This window comes from Thamnophis elegans, chromosome 3 (assembly GCF_009769535.1).
Source record: "Thamnophis elegans isolate rThaEle1 chromosome 3, rThaEle1.pri, whole genome shotgun sequence".
NCBI classification, from domain to species: domain Eukaryota; kingdom Metazoa; phylum Chordata; class Lepidosauria; order Squamata; family Colubridae; genus Thamnophis; species Thamnophis elegans.
In genome coordinates this window covers 97646532-97658831 of record NC_045543.1, presented here as the reverse complement: position 1 = coordinate 97658831, position 12300 = coordinate 97646532, and positions in this window count along the sequence as shown.

Genomic DNA, 12300 nt, shown 5'->3' with positions numbered 1-12300 from the left:
TTAGCTCAAGTGACAGAAGGAAAGATGAAAATTAGATGCTTGCCCTTCCTTCCTTCCTTCCTTCCTTCCTTCCTTCCTTCCTTCCTTCCTTCCTTCCTTCCTTCCTTCTTTCCTGAAAAGTTTGAAAGTTTACAATTTTTATTGCTTTTTAAGATAAATGGACAGCTAAAGCTAGGCAATAAAGCAGACTATGTAGTTCTAGGGAAAAAGTAGGGATACATGCCACAGAATTTGTGCATATATACCCAGCTCTTTCTTGACAGCTACTCTAGGTCAAGAAAAAATGTCCTTCTATTCTTCTCATACTTGCCCAAAACTGCTGAGAATGAGGAGATGACATTTTACTAAAACTGTATCCATAATTGTAGACCTCCAATAGAAGATAATATCTGTAGCTCAGGGTTGAACTTTGGAGCTCTGTGTGATCTCTGAGCTTGGTTGTTTGCTTGCAGATGTTTCATTACTCAACTAGGTAGCAACATCAGTGACTAATGTTACCTAGTTGGACAATAAACCATGTGCAAATGAGCACCAAAACTACACTATTTTAGGACTATCAATGGGGATACAAACATCTTGATGGTGTTAGATGCCAGCAAAAGATAGTTCTGCTGTCATCTGCTGGTCATCTATGTTTTTTTCAGTCCAGCTTGCAGGCCCTATTCACCTGCTTGCTTAACAACAGAATTCCTGATCTCAATTGTGGTAGTAAGTTGAGAACAACTTGCAGTTGTCTCTCACTACAGTAGTTGCTTTTCAGAAATCAGGGTGACAATTACATGGCTGATGCACATGAATATGTGAAAGCAGTACTGTATAAAAAAAGAAATAAGGGAGAGTTTGTTTGCTTTTGATATGGACTGTTCTGACTCTTGAGATAAATATTGAATCTTGTATTTTAAAGTGTCAGGTCAAATCACTTACTAAACATTATGTTTGAAAAACCTGCAACATTTCTTTTTATAAACTACTCACATACATCCAATATCAGCCTTGGATTTACAGTATTAGAATATTTACTAGTTTATATACAGACAATAAGCTTTTGAATTTTGTAATACCAAGGCCCGTGAAAGTGATAATCTATTTATTTGGTGGTTTCATGGAGAAAATGAATGATTTCACTGTGATTAGGACTGGGCAAAAATAAAAATGTTGTTTAGTTTATTACATTACATTTTAATACATATATCATGGATTTTCAAAACTTGTGGTACCCTGTGGGCTTGTGGAGACAAAATGAGAACATCAGACTTTTAAAAAAACTTGATTATACTCTTGTCATAGGAAACCTGTCCCACAATGTGAGAACTCTTGATTTAAACCATTATGGGATTTGTTTATATCTGAGGTTTTATACTGACGTTTATTGGATTTATATGCTACCCTTCTCCCAAGGACTCAGGGTGGCGTACAACATAAAAGAAAACACATATTACAAAAATTAAAAGGGACATTAAATAAAGTATCCAAAAAAACCCAATTGATATTTACAATAAAATTTTAAAAATTAAATTAAAATTAACAACCAAATTAATCATATATTTTATTCTATTCAGGCCAGGGCGGCTTGCTGGAAAAGCCAACTTTTTAGGGCTCGTCGGAAGGACCGGAGGTCGGGGATTATGTGAAGCTCCGGGGGCAGCTCATTCCAGAGGAAAGGCTCTCCCCCTGGGGGTCGCTAGCCAACACTGTCTGGTCGACGGCACCCTGAGGAGACCAACTCTGTGGGATCACACTGGTCGGTGGGAGGCTACTGGTGGCAGTAGGTTGTCTCGCAGGTACCCTGGGCCTAAGCCATGGAGCGCTTTAAAGGTCATAATTAACACCTTGAATCGCACCCGGAAGACAACTGGCAACCAGTGCAGGCCGCCTAAAAGGGGTGTAACATGGGAGCACCTAGGTACCCCCATGATAACCCGTGCGGCCGCATTCTGGACCAGCTGAAGCCATCTGACGTTTTGTGTTGTATGAATACTGTCATGTTAAACCATGGTATATGGCTGTGATTGCGAACCTATGGCAGGGTGCCCCAGGAGGCACATGGAACCCTCTCAGCTCCATTGCACATGCATCTCCCTCCAGCCACCTAATTTTTGGGACTTTGCTGCACATGCAGAGGATGGGGGTCATGCATGGGGGCGAGGAATTGCATGCACATGCATGGGTGGGCAGGGCACATTGCATTATGGGTGTGAGTATGCATGTGCATGCTGTCGTGCACGCATGCATGATTTTGACATGCAAGGAGGAAAAGGTTAGCCATCACTGGTATATGACTTAGGATGATATGTGCCAGGGCCATTGCAGTTTGGGTAACTCTGCAGGGCTGCAAAAATTCAGCAAAAACGAACTGTTGCTTAGCATAACATTTAAAAGCTATGACTTTGGATCAATTCAATGCAATACAATAGCAGAGTTGGAAGGGACCTTGGAGGTCTTCTAGTTCAACCCCCTGCCTAGGCAGGAAACCCTATACCATTCCACACAAATGGCTATCCAACATCTTCTTAAAGACTCCCAGCATTGGGGCATTCACAACTTCTGGAGGCAAATTGTTCCAGTGATTAATTGTTTTAACTGTCAGGAAATTCCTCCTCAGTTCTAAGTTGCTTCTCTCCTTGATTAGTTTCATCATTGCTTCTTGTTCTACCCTCAGGTGCCTTGGAAAATAGTTTGACTCCCTCTTTTTTGTGACAACCCCTGCATGGAACCCAAGGACACTGATTTCTGAGGGCAGGGAAATGCAGGACATAGCATTAAAGTGAAGAAGAGAGTGAGCTTGAATGAAGGATACCTTAGAAGAGGGTCTCAGATAGACAGATTTATATCTTAGTTCAAACATTTTCTAGAAAATATGGTCATTCCCAGGGCTCACAATGCTGCTTATAATCAAGCAGCCTTGTTTAATTTTCACTTTTCGGAATGAGAATTCATGGATCTCCCTCCCTACTTCTTCCTTATGCAGTCACACATATGTGCTGGCAGCGTTTGTCAACCTGCAGGTGCCTGGTTGGAGTTTGAAAGAAGAGTTGATCTATCCACAGAAATGTTATTCTACAGAGAGATGGGAAGGAAAGGAAAGCTTGAATTATATTTTAACTGTTTAACATCTCTGCGATTTTTGGAGAAGTGCAACATATCTGCGGTGTTGCCAATTTAATTGAACGTGCTAAACTCTGCACTTTTAATAATAATTACAATTATACACGATGACCTTGAATCGCTGTAGTAAGTGCATATAGAAATAACAGTAACAATAACAATGTGCCTGGTTAAAAGAAGCCTGCTGCTGGATTTTAATCACTGGCTCTGTGCTCTGCCAAGCAAGCAAAGGAAGAAAGAGAAAGACAAGCTCTGCAGAGCCCTTCTGCGTAGGCGGGTGAATTATCGGAGAAATGCTTGCAGGGATTGCTCACATGTGAGCTTCTTTCATGAAGGATTTCCCTGGCTCCACATGCTGACAGAATAACCGATGGCCTTTCTGCTGCACTGAAGGGGAAATTCCGTTTTGTTTTGAAAAAAGAACCCCCATGGCTGCGGAAGGGGGAACCTCCCCCAAACAAATTCAGTGCCATATCGTGTAAGATGAGCGTGTTCTATTTTCTTTTCAGAATCACGAGTATGTGTCCCTGTGTGTTTCTATGTGTGCAAAGAAAACAGTTTAAAAAAAAGGTGGGGGGAGGGAAGCCAATATGAAAAAAAGAAAGCAACAGGGAAAAAAGAGAAGCCATTCATATTGCACTCTGCGGTGGCAGAATGTTTTAAATTAGCAACTGATAATAATCCACGTTGATTGATTAAACTGAGCTGTATTAACCAGGATGCTATTTTTTACATGGTTCCAGCATCCCTGTTATTATTTCAGTGGTCAGGATTTCCCCCGCCTTCATGCTGAAATCTCTCTGGTGGATTTCTGTACAGTACTGATTATTATAATTAGAATATATATTATATTATAATATATATTATATATATTATAATTCAACCAACCCTGTTGGTTGACCCTGATGTTAACTCAGTAATGAATCAGGGATTATGCTCTGAACTTGTGATAATCAGGCAAGCCAAAAAAATGGCCAAACAGGTTACTGATCAGAAATTATTGGGGCTGCATAAGATTGCACTGTCTGTCTCTTCTCTCACTTCCTTTGAGAGACCATGCAGTAAAATACTCTAAATGAAAATAGCATGTTTTTCCTGGTTGCTATTTATTGGAAATTCAAAAGAATTATCTGATAGCAATGGACTTTAAGTAACGGATGTTAAGGGAAGCAAATACTTTTCAGTATGTTATTATTGTCTTCAAAAGGTCTGTCTGTCTTATACTTTACATGAGATCCAGTTTGATCTAGCAGTAAAGACACCAGGCTAGAAAACAGGAAATTCTGAGTTCTAATCCTGCCCACTTTTTGTGTGAAACCCAGCTAGGTGACTCCGAGACAATCACTCTCTCTTAGGCCACAATGTCATGCTTGGGCAACAAATTGATCGCTCAACTACTATTGCAACTAATAGATTAAGACTTGGTTTATCTGACAAAAAAGCAGGTCCTACATTTATAGGAGAAACACCAAAACACCCCCCCAAACCCCCCCCCCAAACCCAATTAATTTATGTGAGAGTGGGTATAATAGCAGAGCCACCCAATTTTAATTTAGGTAAAAGCTAGTGCTGCAGTCAATGGAAGGGTTTTGAGCAGAATTTGTGAAGAAAAGGCAGAAAAAAGAAAGGCAAGCAATTCAGATACCAGTAGTTACATTTCATCGTTCCAATGAGGGAGATCTATGAAAAAAAACAGGCTGCATTTGAAACAATACTGCATTGCTTTCATTTTTGCCAACCTAAAAGTGCTGAGTCCTCTGATGGAACACCACAAGTAAGTCACTACTAGACATATAGTAGACCAATTTGATTATTTTGTGTGTGACCGTCCCTCTTCTCTTGGTAATTACTTACTCTGGACCCAAAGAATCCCTCACTTTTTCTCTGCACCACAGGAAAACAAAATAAATTGCTACTATTCCAACCCACATTTTTCAGTACATGTGATGTGCATTAATCATTCCCCAAAATATCTGAATGAGTGATATCAAAAGTAGTTCTGCAAAGTCATCATTATTCATGCATTTTAAAGTACCTTGAAAATTATTAAGGTACAATAATAGCATGCCAGTCATTTTCCAAGTAGTATTTTTCTTTTCCATCAGTTACAATTATCCTTGCATAGTATCGATTGGAATGGAAGAGGTAATATTTTAAAACACTGTTTTTCAAATATAACAACTTTAAGATGTGTGGACTTCAATTCGCATTTTTCTAACAGCAATTTTCTTAAACAGTCCAATCTTAAACAAACCTCTTAACGTTCCATGTTTGAAAAAACACTGGTTTAAACAATATTCACCTGCAAGGAGAAGCAGCATGAGCAAGAGGCTTAACTACTTTGCCAGGTAAAGAATAGAGTAATGGAGACTAATTCTAGGAGCAAAGAACCAGAATGAGACAAAAATCCCCATCAGTGGGGAAGCAGATGGCCAACAACTGATGCAGGGCTGCAATAATCCAAAGGGAAAATTAGCTGTGCTCCAGCTTCAAGTAATCTGGCATACAGCCGAAAATAAATTGATTCAGTTCCCCAGCCAGTTAGTACCTTTCAATCAAGTAGCTTTGCTGCTGATTCAGAACTGGGCAAGCCAGTTGGAGCTCTGTAGTAGGTACTTTTGCTGTTCTCCCTCACAAAGCTGCTCAGCATGGATGGCTTGATAACAAGGAATCGCTGATCAAAATAGCAGTGCAGGGCAATGACAGTTCAACATGGAAGTGTTTTATTTATCTGAGCACCTGTTTGGGAGCCTGTGCTTTATGACACAGGCTACTCCTGAGGCACTTATTGAATTCTAAGATTTATGCACATGTCCATCAGATTACAGATACATCTCTTATTGATTTATCCTGTCTCCTTCTTTAGCTGCAAATCTTGTCCTATAAGGTTTCCTCTGAGGGATGAGGGCAAATTCTTTTATTACTGATCTATAATTCTATCATGGTTTGTGGTAACACAGTAAACTGTGTTTTATGATAGTAAATGCCTGTCATGAAATTCAGTTTTATGACAAGCTTTTGCCAATGCAGCAATTCTCCACCGAGCTACAGTTGATGGCCTTTTTTTTTCCTTTGAGAGCCAGAACAACTGTGATGAACATTTTCTTCCTGTCACTATTGTCACTGTCAAAACTGTTTACATAAAGAAGTTTCTCTTTATCATTAGAAGGTTGAACAAACCATGTCTTAAGTTTTTTACATATCTATCCATCCATTGAAATTAATGGTGATTATGATATTTAATGCATCACATTTGAATATGCTGCTCATTCTCTCCTAACGCTTATTACTCCTGGCTGACTATTTGTTCTGCTGGTGAGGCAGGTATTAAAGTCAGTTTATTACTCATTTAGACAGCTTCCAACAATTCACCAACGGGGCTGGTAAAGCTCCATTCCCATTTCCCTGTCTGTAGTTCACCTCCACCAGAACCACCCAGTTCTACAAACTAGGTCAAGCTGACCCATGAGGCACAAGGACAAGACACGTTGCTCACAAAATCCCAATCCGCAAAACAGAATCCAAGGTTCCAAAAGCCAAAGTACAGTTCAAAATTCCAAAGGCAGGAAAGCAATTCCTAAATCCACAAGTATAAGATTCACAGTCCAGAAACCCAGTCCAAGGTTAAATAAACAGAGTCCCTGAAAACCAGGAAGGTGCATGCCAAAGCAAACAGGTGTCCCCCAACAAACACATCCTCCCCTCCCAGTGTCTGCTTAAATCATCCTTCCCCAAGTGTTCCTTGTTAGGCGAGGCAAGGCTGCTTCCTCAGAAGAAACCTCATCAACCTTCCTTGTGCCTCCCTCTGCTCCACTTTCTGTGCTCACAAATTCGACGCAGGGAAATGAAGCTGTTCCTTGTCAGAGGTGGTGTAGAGCCTGTCATTTCTGCTGTCCCTCTGCAGCTGATTTGTTTCTGCAGGTGGCTCTCGGTCTGGTTGACTAACCCCCCCCCCCTCACACTGCTGGATGGCCCTGGGACTGCCTCTTCCTCAGGCGCTGGAATCTGTTTTTTTTCTTCCTCCCCTCCAAACTGGGATCCAGCAGAGCCATTTCAGTTTTAGACAAACTATATTAGACATTTTATTCATACAGTATATTGAAAGTAACTAGGCTTCAGTCAAGGAATTCACTAACTTAAAAAAATTTGTCAAGCCTATCATGTTATTGCTGATTTGATTGTCTTTATCTGAATCTTACCTGAAAGATATCAAGGTGACCCTAACTTTATGCAAACTGTGTGCCTTTCATACACAATGTTAATGTGTCATGCGAAGCACGTGCTCAGAGAACCGATTGTTACACCGGTTGAATCCTACAACTGTTTTTAAGTCTCTCTCATGTCAATCCATTAGACAGGGATATTATAAATATAAAATGAGGAACAGTAGAACCAGGATACCTCTTGAGCTCCCTTACACATGAAAGCAGACAATTTTTTTTATTATAAGTAAATTAAACTGACACAGGATGCACCAACAAATCCGTCTAGTAGATGTCAGTGGTTTCCAACCTTTTTGAATGGTGGGCAGATCTGTAATTTTCACATGTTGGGGTTTTCTATCAAAATGTTTATTGGGAAGCATGCTATTACACAAGATGGCTACTATGTGGGGATATATAACTAATAATAAAACATTGATTATCAGAATGCCCACCCCTCACTCTAGCCCCTTATTTCCACACAATATTGTTGCCCATTTTCTAGGCAAATAAGTCCACTTCAAAATAAAACATCAGTTTGAAACAACACAAAGACAAAAAATATCTTGAATATGCTTATAGTTATTCTATGCATAGCTTATTTCTTGTTCCCCAAAGTTTATGTTTAGACATTACTGTACAGATGTGGCCAGGATCCTGATGCTAACATCCCACTCCTTGCCAAATTATGAATTCATTAATGAACATGCAATTTACGCTGCAGACTGCATAAAACAAGCATTGCCCATGAAATTTCTAATTTTGTTGCTTCATCCTTTGTTAGTTTTGATCACAAGTAGATATTTAAATTATGGCCCATCTGGTCAGACTAGTTTTTAACCTGTCGTTATGATAAGTCATTGTAGCATCCAAATGTTTTTCTCAGGAGTTGTCAGAAAAGAAGTGTCTATCTTCAGTGCTGGCTGGTGTTGGTGGCAGCTGGTGCCAGATTTGACAATGTGCCAAGCTAATGAAACAGTGAATCTGAAAAAAGATTGAAGGAGGGTAGCCCCTTCTTTTCCATACATAAATGATTTTCAACAGCAGCAGGCTAAATTTTGAGGGATAAGTTTCCTTTAGAGAGGAAAAATAGTGTTTTGATCACTTTCTCTGTCATAATTTTCATTATATGTTATATTTAACAACAGTGAGTTTACAGAACATGCTAAGCCGCAAAACAAATCAAAGTAAAGCTTCAAAACAAACTTATTAAGTTGTGCCTGCAATGGTTAGGTCTTTTATTAAGTCAGATGATATTGTTTTTAAAGTTATTTTCCTACAGGGCAGTAACAGTTTTTTATTCACAGAGATAAACAGAAAATCAAGTGTAATTAATCCCAAGAAACCTTATCCAAGAAATCTGAATTGCTTGCTGTATTCTAGAAGCAGTTGTCTGCAACAACCACCCCTCCTATTTATTTCTCAGCCAATGAGGAGCTGGCTATCGTCTGCGTCTGCCTCGCCCTGAGAGCCAGATAACTGCTTTCCTTTGCTCTCCTCTCTTTTCCTCTGTGTGCATCTGGGATGGGCCCTATCTGTTCCTCCCTCTCACTCAGCTCGGGCCCCAAAGACAGCTGCTGCTCCATCTTCAGGAGGACAGAACACCCTGGCTCTACCTCTGCCTCTGATGCTGTTTCCTTCTCAGAGTTTTCCAAAAGCTCCAAAGCTGACCAGACTCTCCCTCCACGTCCTTGTTGTCTGACTCTGCAAATATCTCTACTGGCAGCCGATGGGTCACAAGAAGCAGTGTGGGGTGTGGTTAATATTCAGATGGGAAATCTTAACATTGTATGATAGTTTTATATGTTGAAAAACAATCCTGGAAAAAAGACAATGACAAACTACTTCTGTTAGTTTGTCTAAGACTAAGAAAGCTACATAAAGGTATCCAAAGAGTGACCAGATGTGGAAGCTCAGCTCAGTTCAGAGGCAATTTTATCTTTTATATGTTTTGGGAGGGTGGAGGTCAGACAGCTTTATTGAGGGAACAAAAAGCTGCAGTGAGCAATGATGATGTAAGGTGGGGGAAACTATACTTGAGTTATTCATAGGCTGGGATTCTCTTTTGGAGGGCATGAGAGCTTGTCTTTCTATTGACTAATTTGAATCTGTTTTAGGGCTTATGCTAAGGTTTTCATACATTCTCCATCTTCAGATATGAGGCAATCATGTAAGTGTTATGGTGTGCATGTCACTGAAATTTGGTATTGTAATTAGTGGAACTTCAGGACTATTTCTAAAAAGAGGTTGAAAGTAGTTTTAGCATCACAGATTGTCTACCCTGATCTTGATAAAAATTAGAACCAGTATTTTCCACCTTGTCTTTGTTCAATATTTAGGTTTTTATAGTTGGAGTTGAACATGAAAAATATAGCCAGATGTAGATTCTGACCTAGGATTGAACTTTTTGTATTTATCGAATTTCTCTGTGGATGGTGCTGTTAAATGTGACAGGAATGATTAATTTAGCTGGTCTGAGAGGCAGGTGTTCTCCAAAGTTAATTGTTTAACTTATTAAGATTGGCTCCCTACTAGTTTATTCAGGCATCCTCAGTAATGCTTCCAGTTTACAGGGATTACTTTTTAAAGAACATCATGCCATTTTTGAAGGGGATATATTATCATGATCTTTACAAATAAAAGCACATGCTTTTCACTGTTTTCAATATTCAAAATCAACATTTATTTGTATGTTTTCTCTAGCATTCAGTTGAATCATTTGATTACCTGCAAACTGTGCAGGTAAGAATTTGTTTTGTTCATGGCAATTCTAAGTTTGTCAACAAAAATAGAGATTGTGACATAAACATTTCAGGTACAGATCAGTAATCAGATGATCAATAAGCCAATTAAGAAGGAGAAAGCTTATAAATATACACAAAACTATATGTGCATACAGTCTGGGGAAGGTGGATTAATTGATGGGGAAGAGATGATATGAATAGGCAGACATATAGGAAGAGTACATAAATTTTTCTGATTACTTGCAGAAGAATTTTGGTATTGGAACAAGGATTGCATGAAGTTGGGCTAAAGACCAGTAGCAGCATCTGTACCAAGAGGTTCCTACTACTACCTCTTGTCACGAATGCTTCTGACCATGACCAAATCGGGTTCTGACCAAAAAAATTCACAATTTTTTGTTGTGGCCGATTTCCCCTTCCATGCCATTTTTTTTTGTAAGCGCCAAATTTTCAAAATTAGGTTTGGGTCATGACCAAATCGGGTTCTGATCAAAGTTATGGAACAAATTATGGTCGTGACCAAAGATTCTACTGTATTTGTATTCTCAAATATTAATCCATCAGGCAGAGAAGATTAAAACTTTCCCAACAAGTCCCTTGGATTTCCCCCCAAAAAAGGACTACAGCTAAAGGTATTAATGCAGAATTTTGCTACAATCCTTCTACTCCTACCTCTCAATGAGAAATTCCATAGCTGCATTAAGAATCCTTGAGAATTTTAGAAAAATTTTCAGATTTAATCTATTTAATCAAATGTAACTAACATTTATTATTAGTTTTGATCACAAGTAGATATTTAAATTATGGCTCATCAGACTAATTTTTACCTGTTGTGATAAGTCATTGTGGCATCTTGAGTTGGTCATGATTTCCAGAGATATTCACACCATCCCTCCGTTTCTCTTTTTACATTATGTTGTTTTTTCCTTTGTCCTATGAACAGAAGGATGATTGAATGGGGGACAACATGGATGAAGATCTTGAAATCGTTGCTGTTGCTATTGCTCTCTATCTAATCACTAGTTTATGTCTTGATTTAAAAAGCAACTAATCAGAATGCTGTAGTGTTGAAGATGAGAATCCATCTCATCAAGAAAGACATATTGACAATTTTTTCTCCAAAGCTGGTATTTTGAAATAAAATGCCATACCTTACTGAAATCAAGATCTGCTACCAAGGTTGAAATGGATGTGTCTTGATTCAACAGAACCTCTGTGGAGGGCAATGAAAGACTGTTCCTATATTCTTGCACCTGGGGTGTACCCCCTGTAGTCATCATATTGCAAAATATGAAGTCACTGGCCTGGGTTTGCAGTTCCTAGTACTGAAAATCAATAGTCTGCTTGTATTTGTATATCAGGAAAGTAAAATAATTTTTCTACTGGATTAGGAGTTAGAGAAAAAAAGTTGGTGAATAGCACCGGTGTTATTTTTCTTATGTAATAGTGGTTAGACAAAACAAACAGAAACAAAAGAACCCCTAAGGCTCAGTGGGAAGTCTCTACAATGGAATCCAATATCAAAATAATCAGTATTGAAGAGAAGCTTAGGACATCCCTCTTAGAATTTATGGTGAGTTGAATTTATTTGTTTTAGAATTGATTGGAACTGGTGACATGGTCAGTATTTATGTGTTTGGCTAGAAAATTATTCAAGGATGGAGATGACCCACTCTGCTATATATTGTGCAGAAGTTCTAATGATATACAGGTTTACTCATGCTTGAAATAGCTCAGTGAGATACCATTTCTTCTTGTTGTTGGGTATCTCATGCTTCTGTGAGATAATATAATCAAAGGAACAAGGCAGTATGTGCTTCAGAGAAGGCACAACTCCTAGTTCAATTGTTTTAACGAGATGTGCTCATATACAGTGCCTTATACCACTTTTCCCCTCCAAAAATAAGAAAGGAAAGAATTGGCTACAAGAGGTAAGAAATGTATTTTTGATTAAGAAAAGGATTTGAGAGGAAATTAATTTTAAAGAGTTTTAATCAGAGGTAAGAGACAGTTGCCCAATTGCAAGTTGAAGTGAAATACAAGGTCATTTGCACCTTTTCGAATTGTCTTGCTCATTTGCTTTTTCAAGCATTTCTTCTATGGAGTACATTATTCATCTCCTTGGAGAGTCTATTTAGTTACACAAGGTAAAAGTAAAAATTATGGCTAGCTGTTATTTAGGATGGAGGGAAAATAATATGCTGAAGTATAAATAGCTTGCAGGGATTTATTATGCTATATTTTAAAGG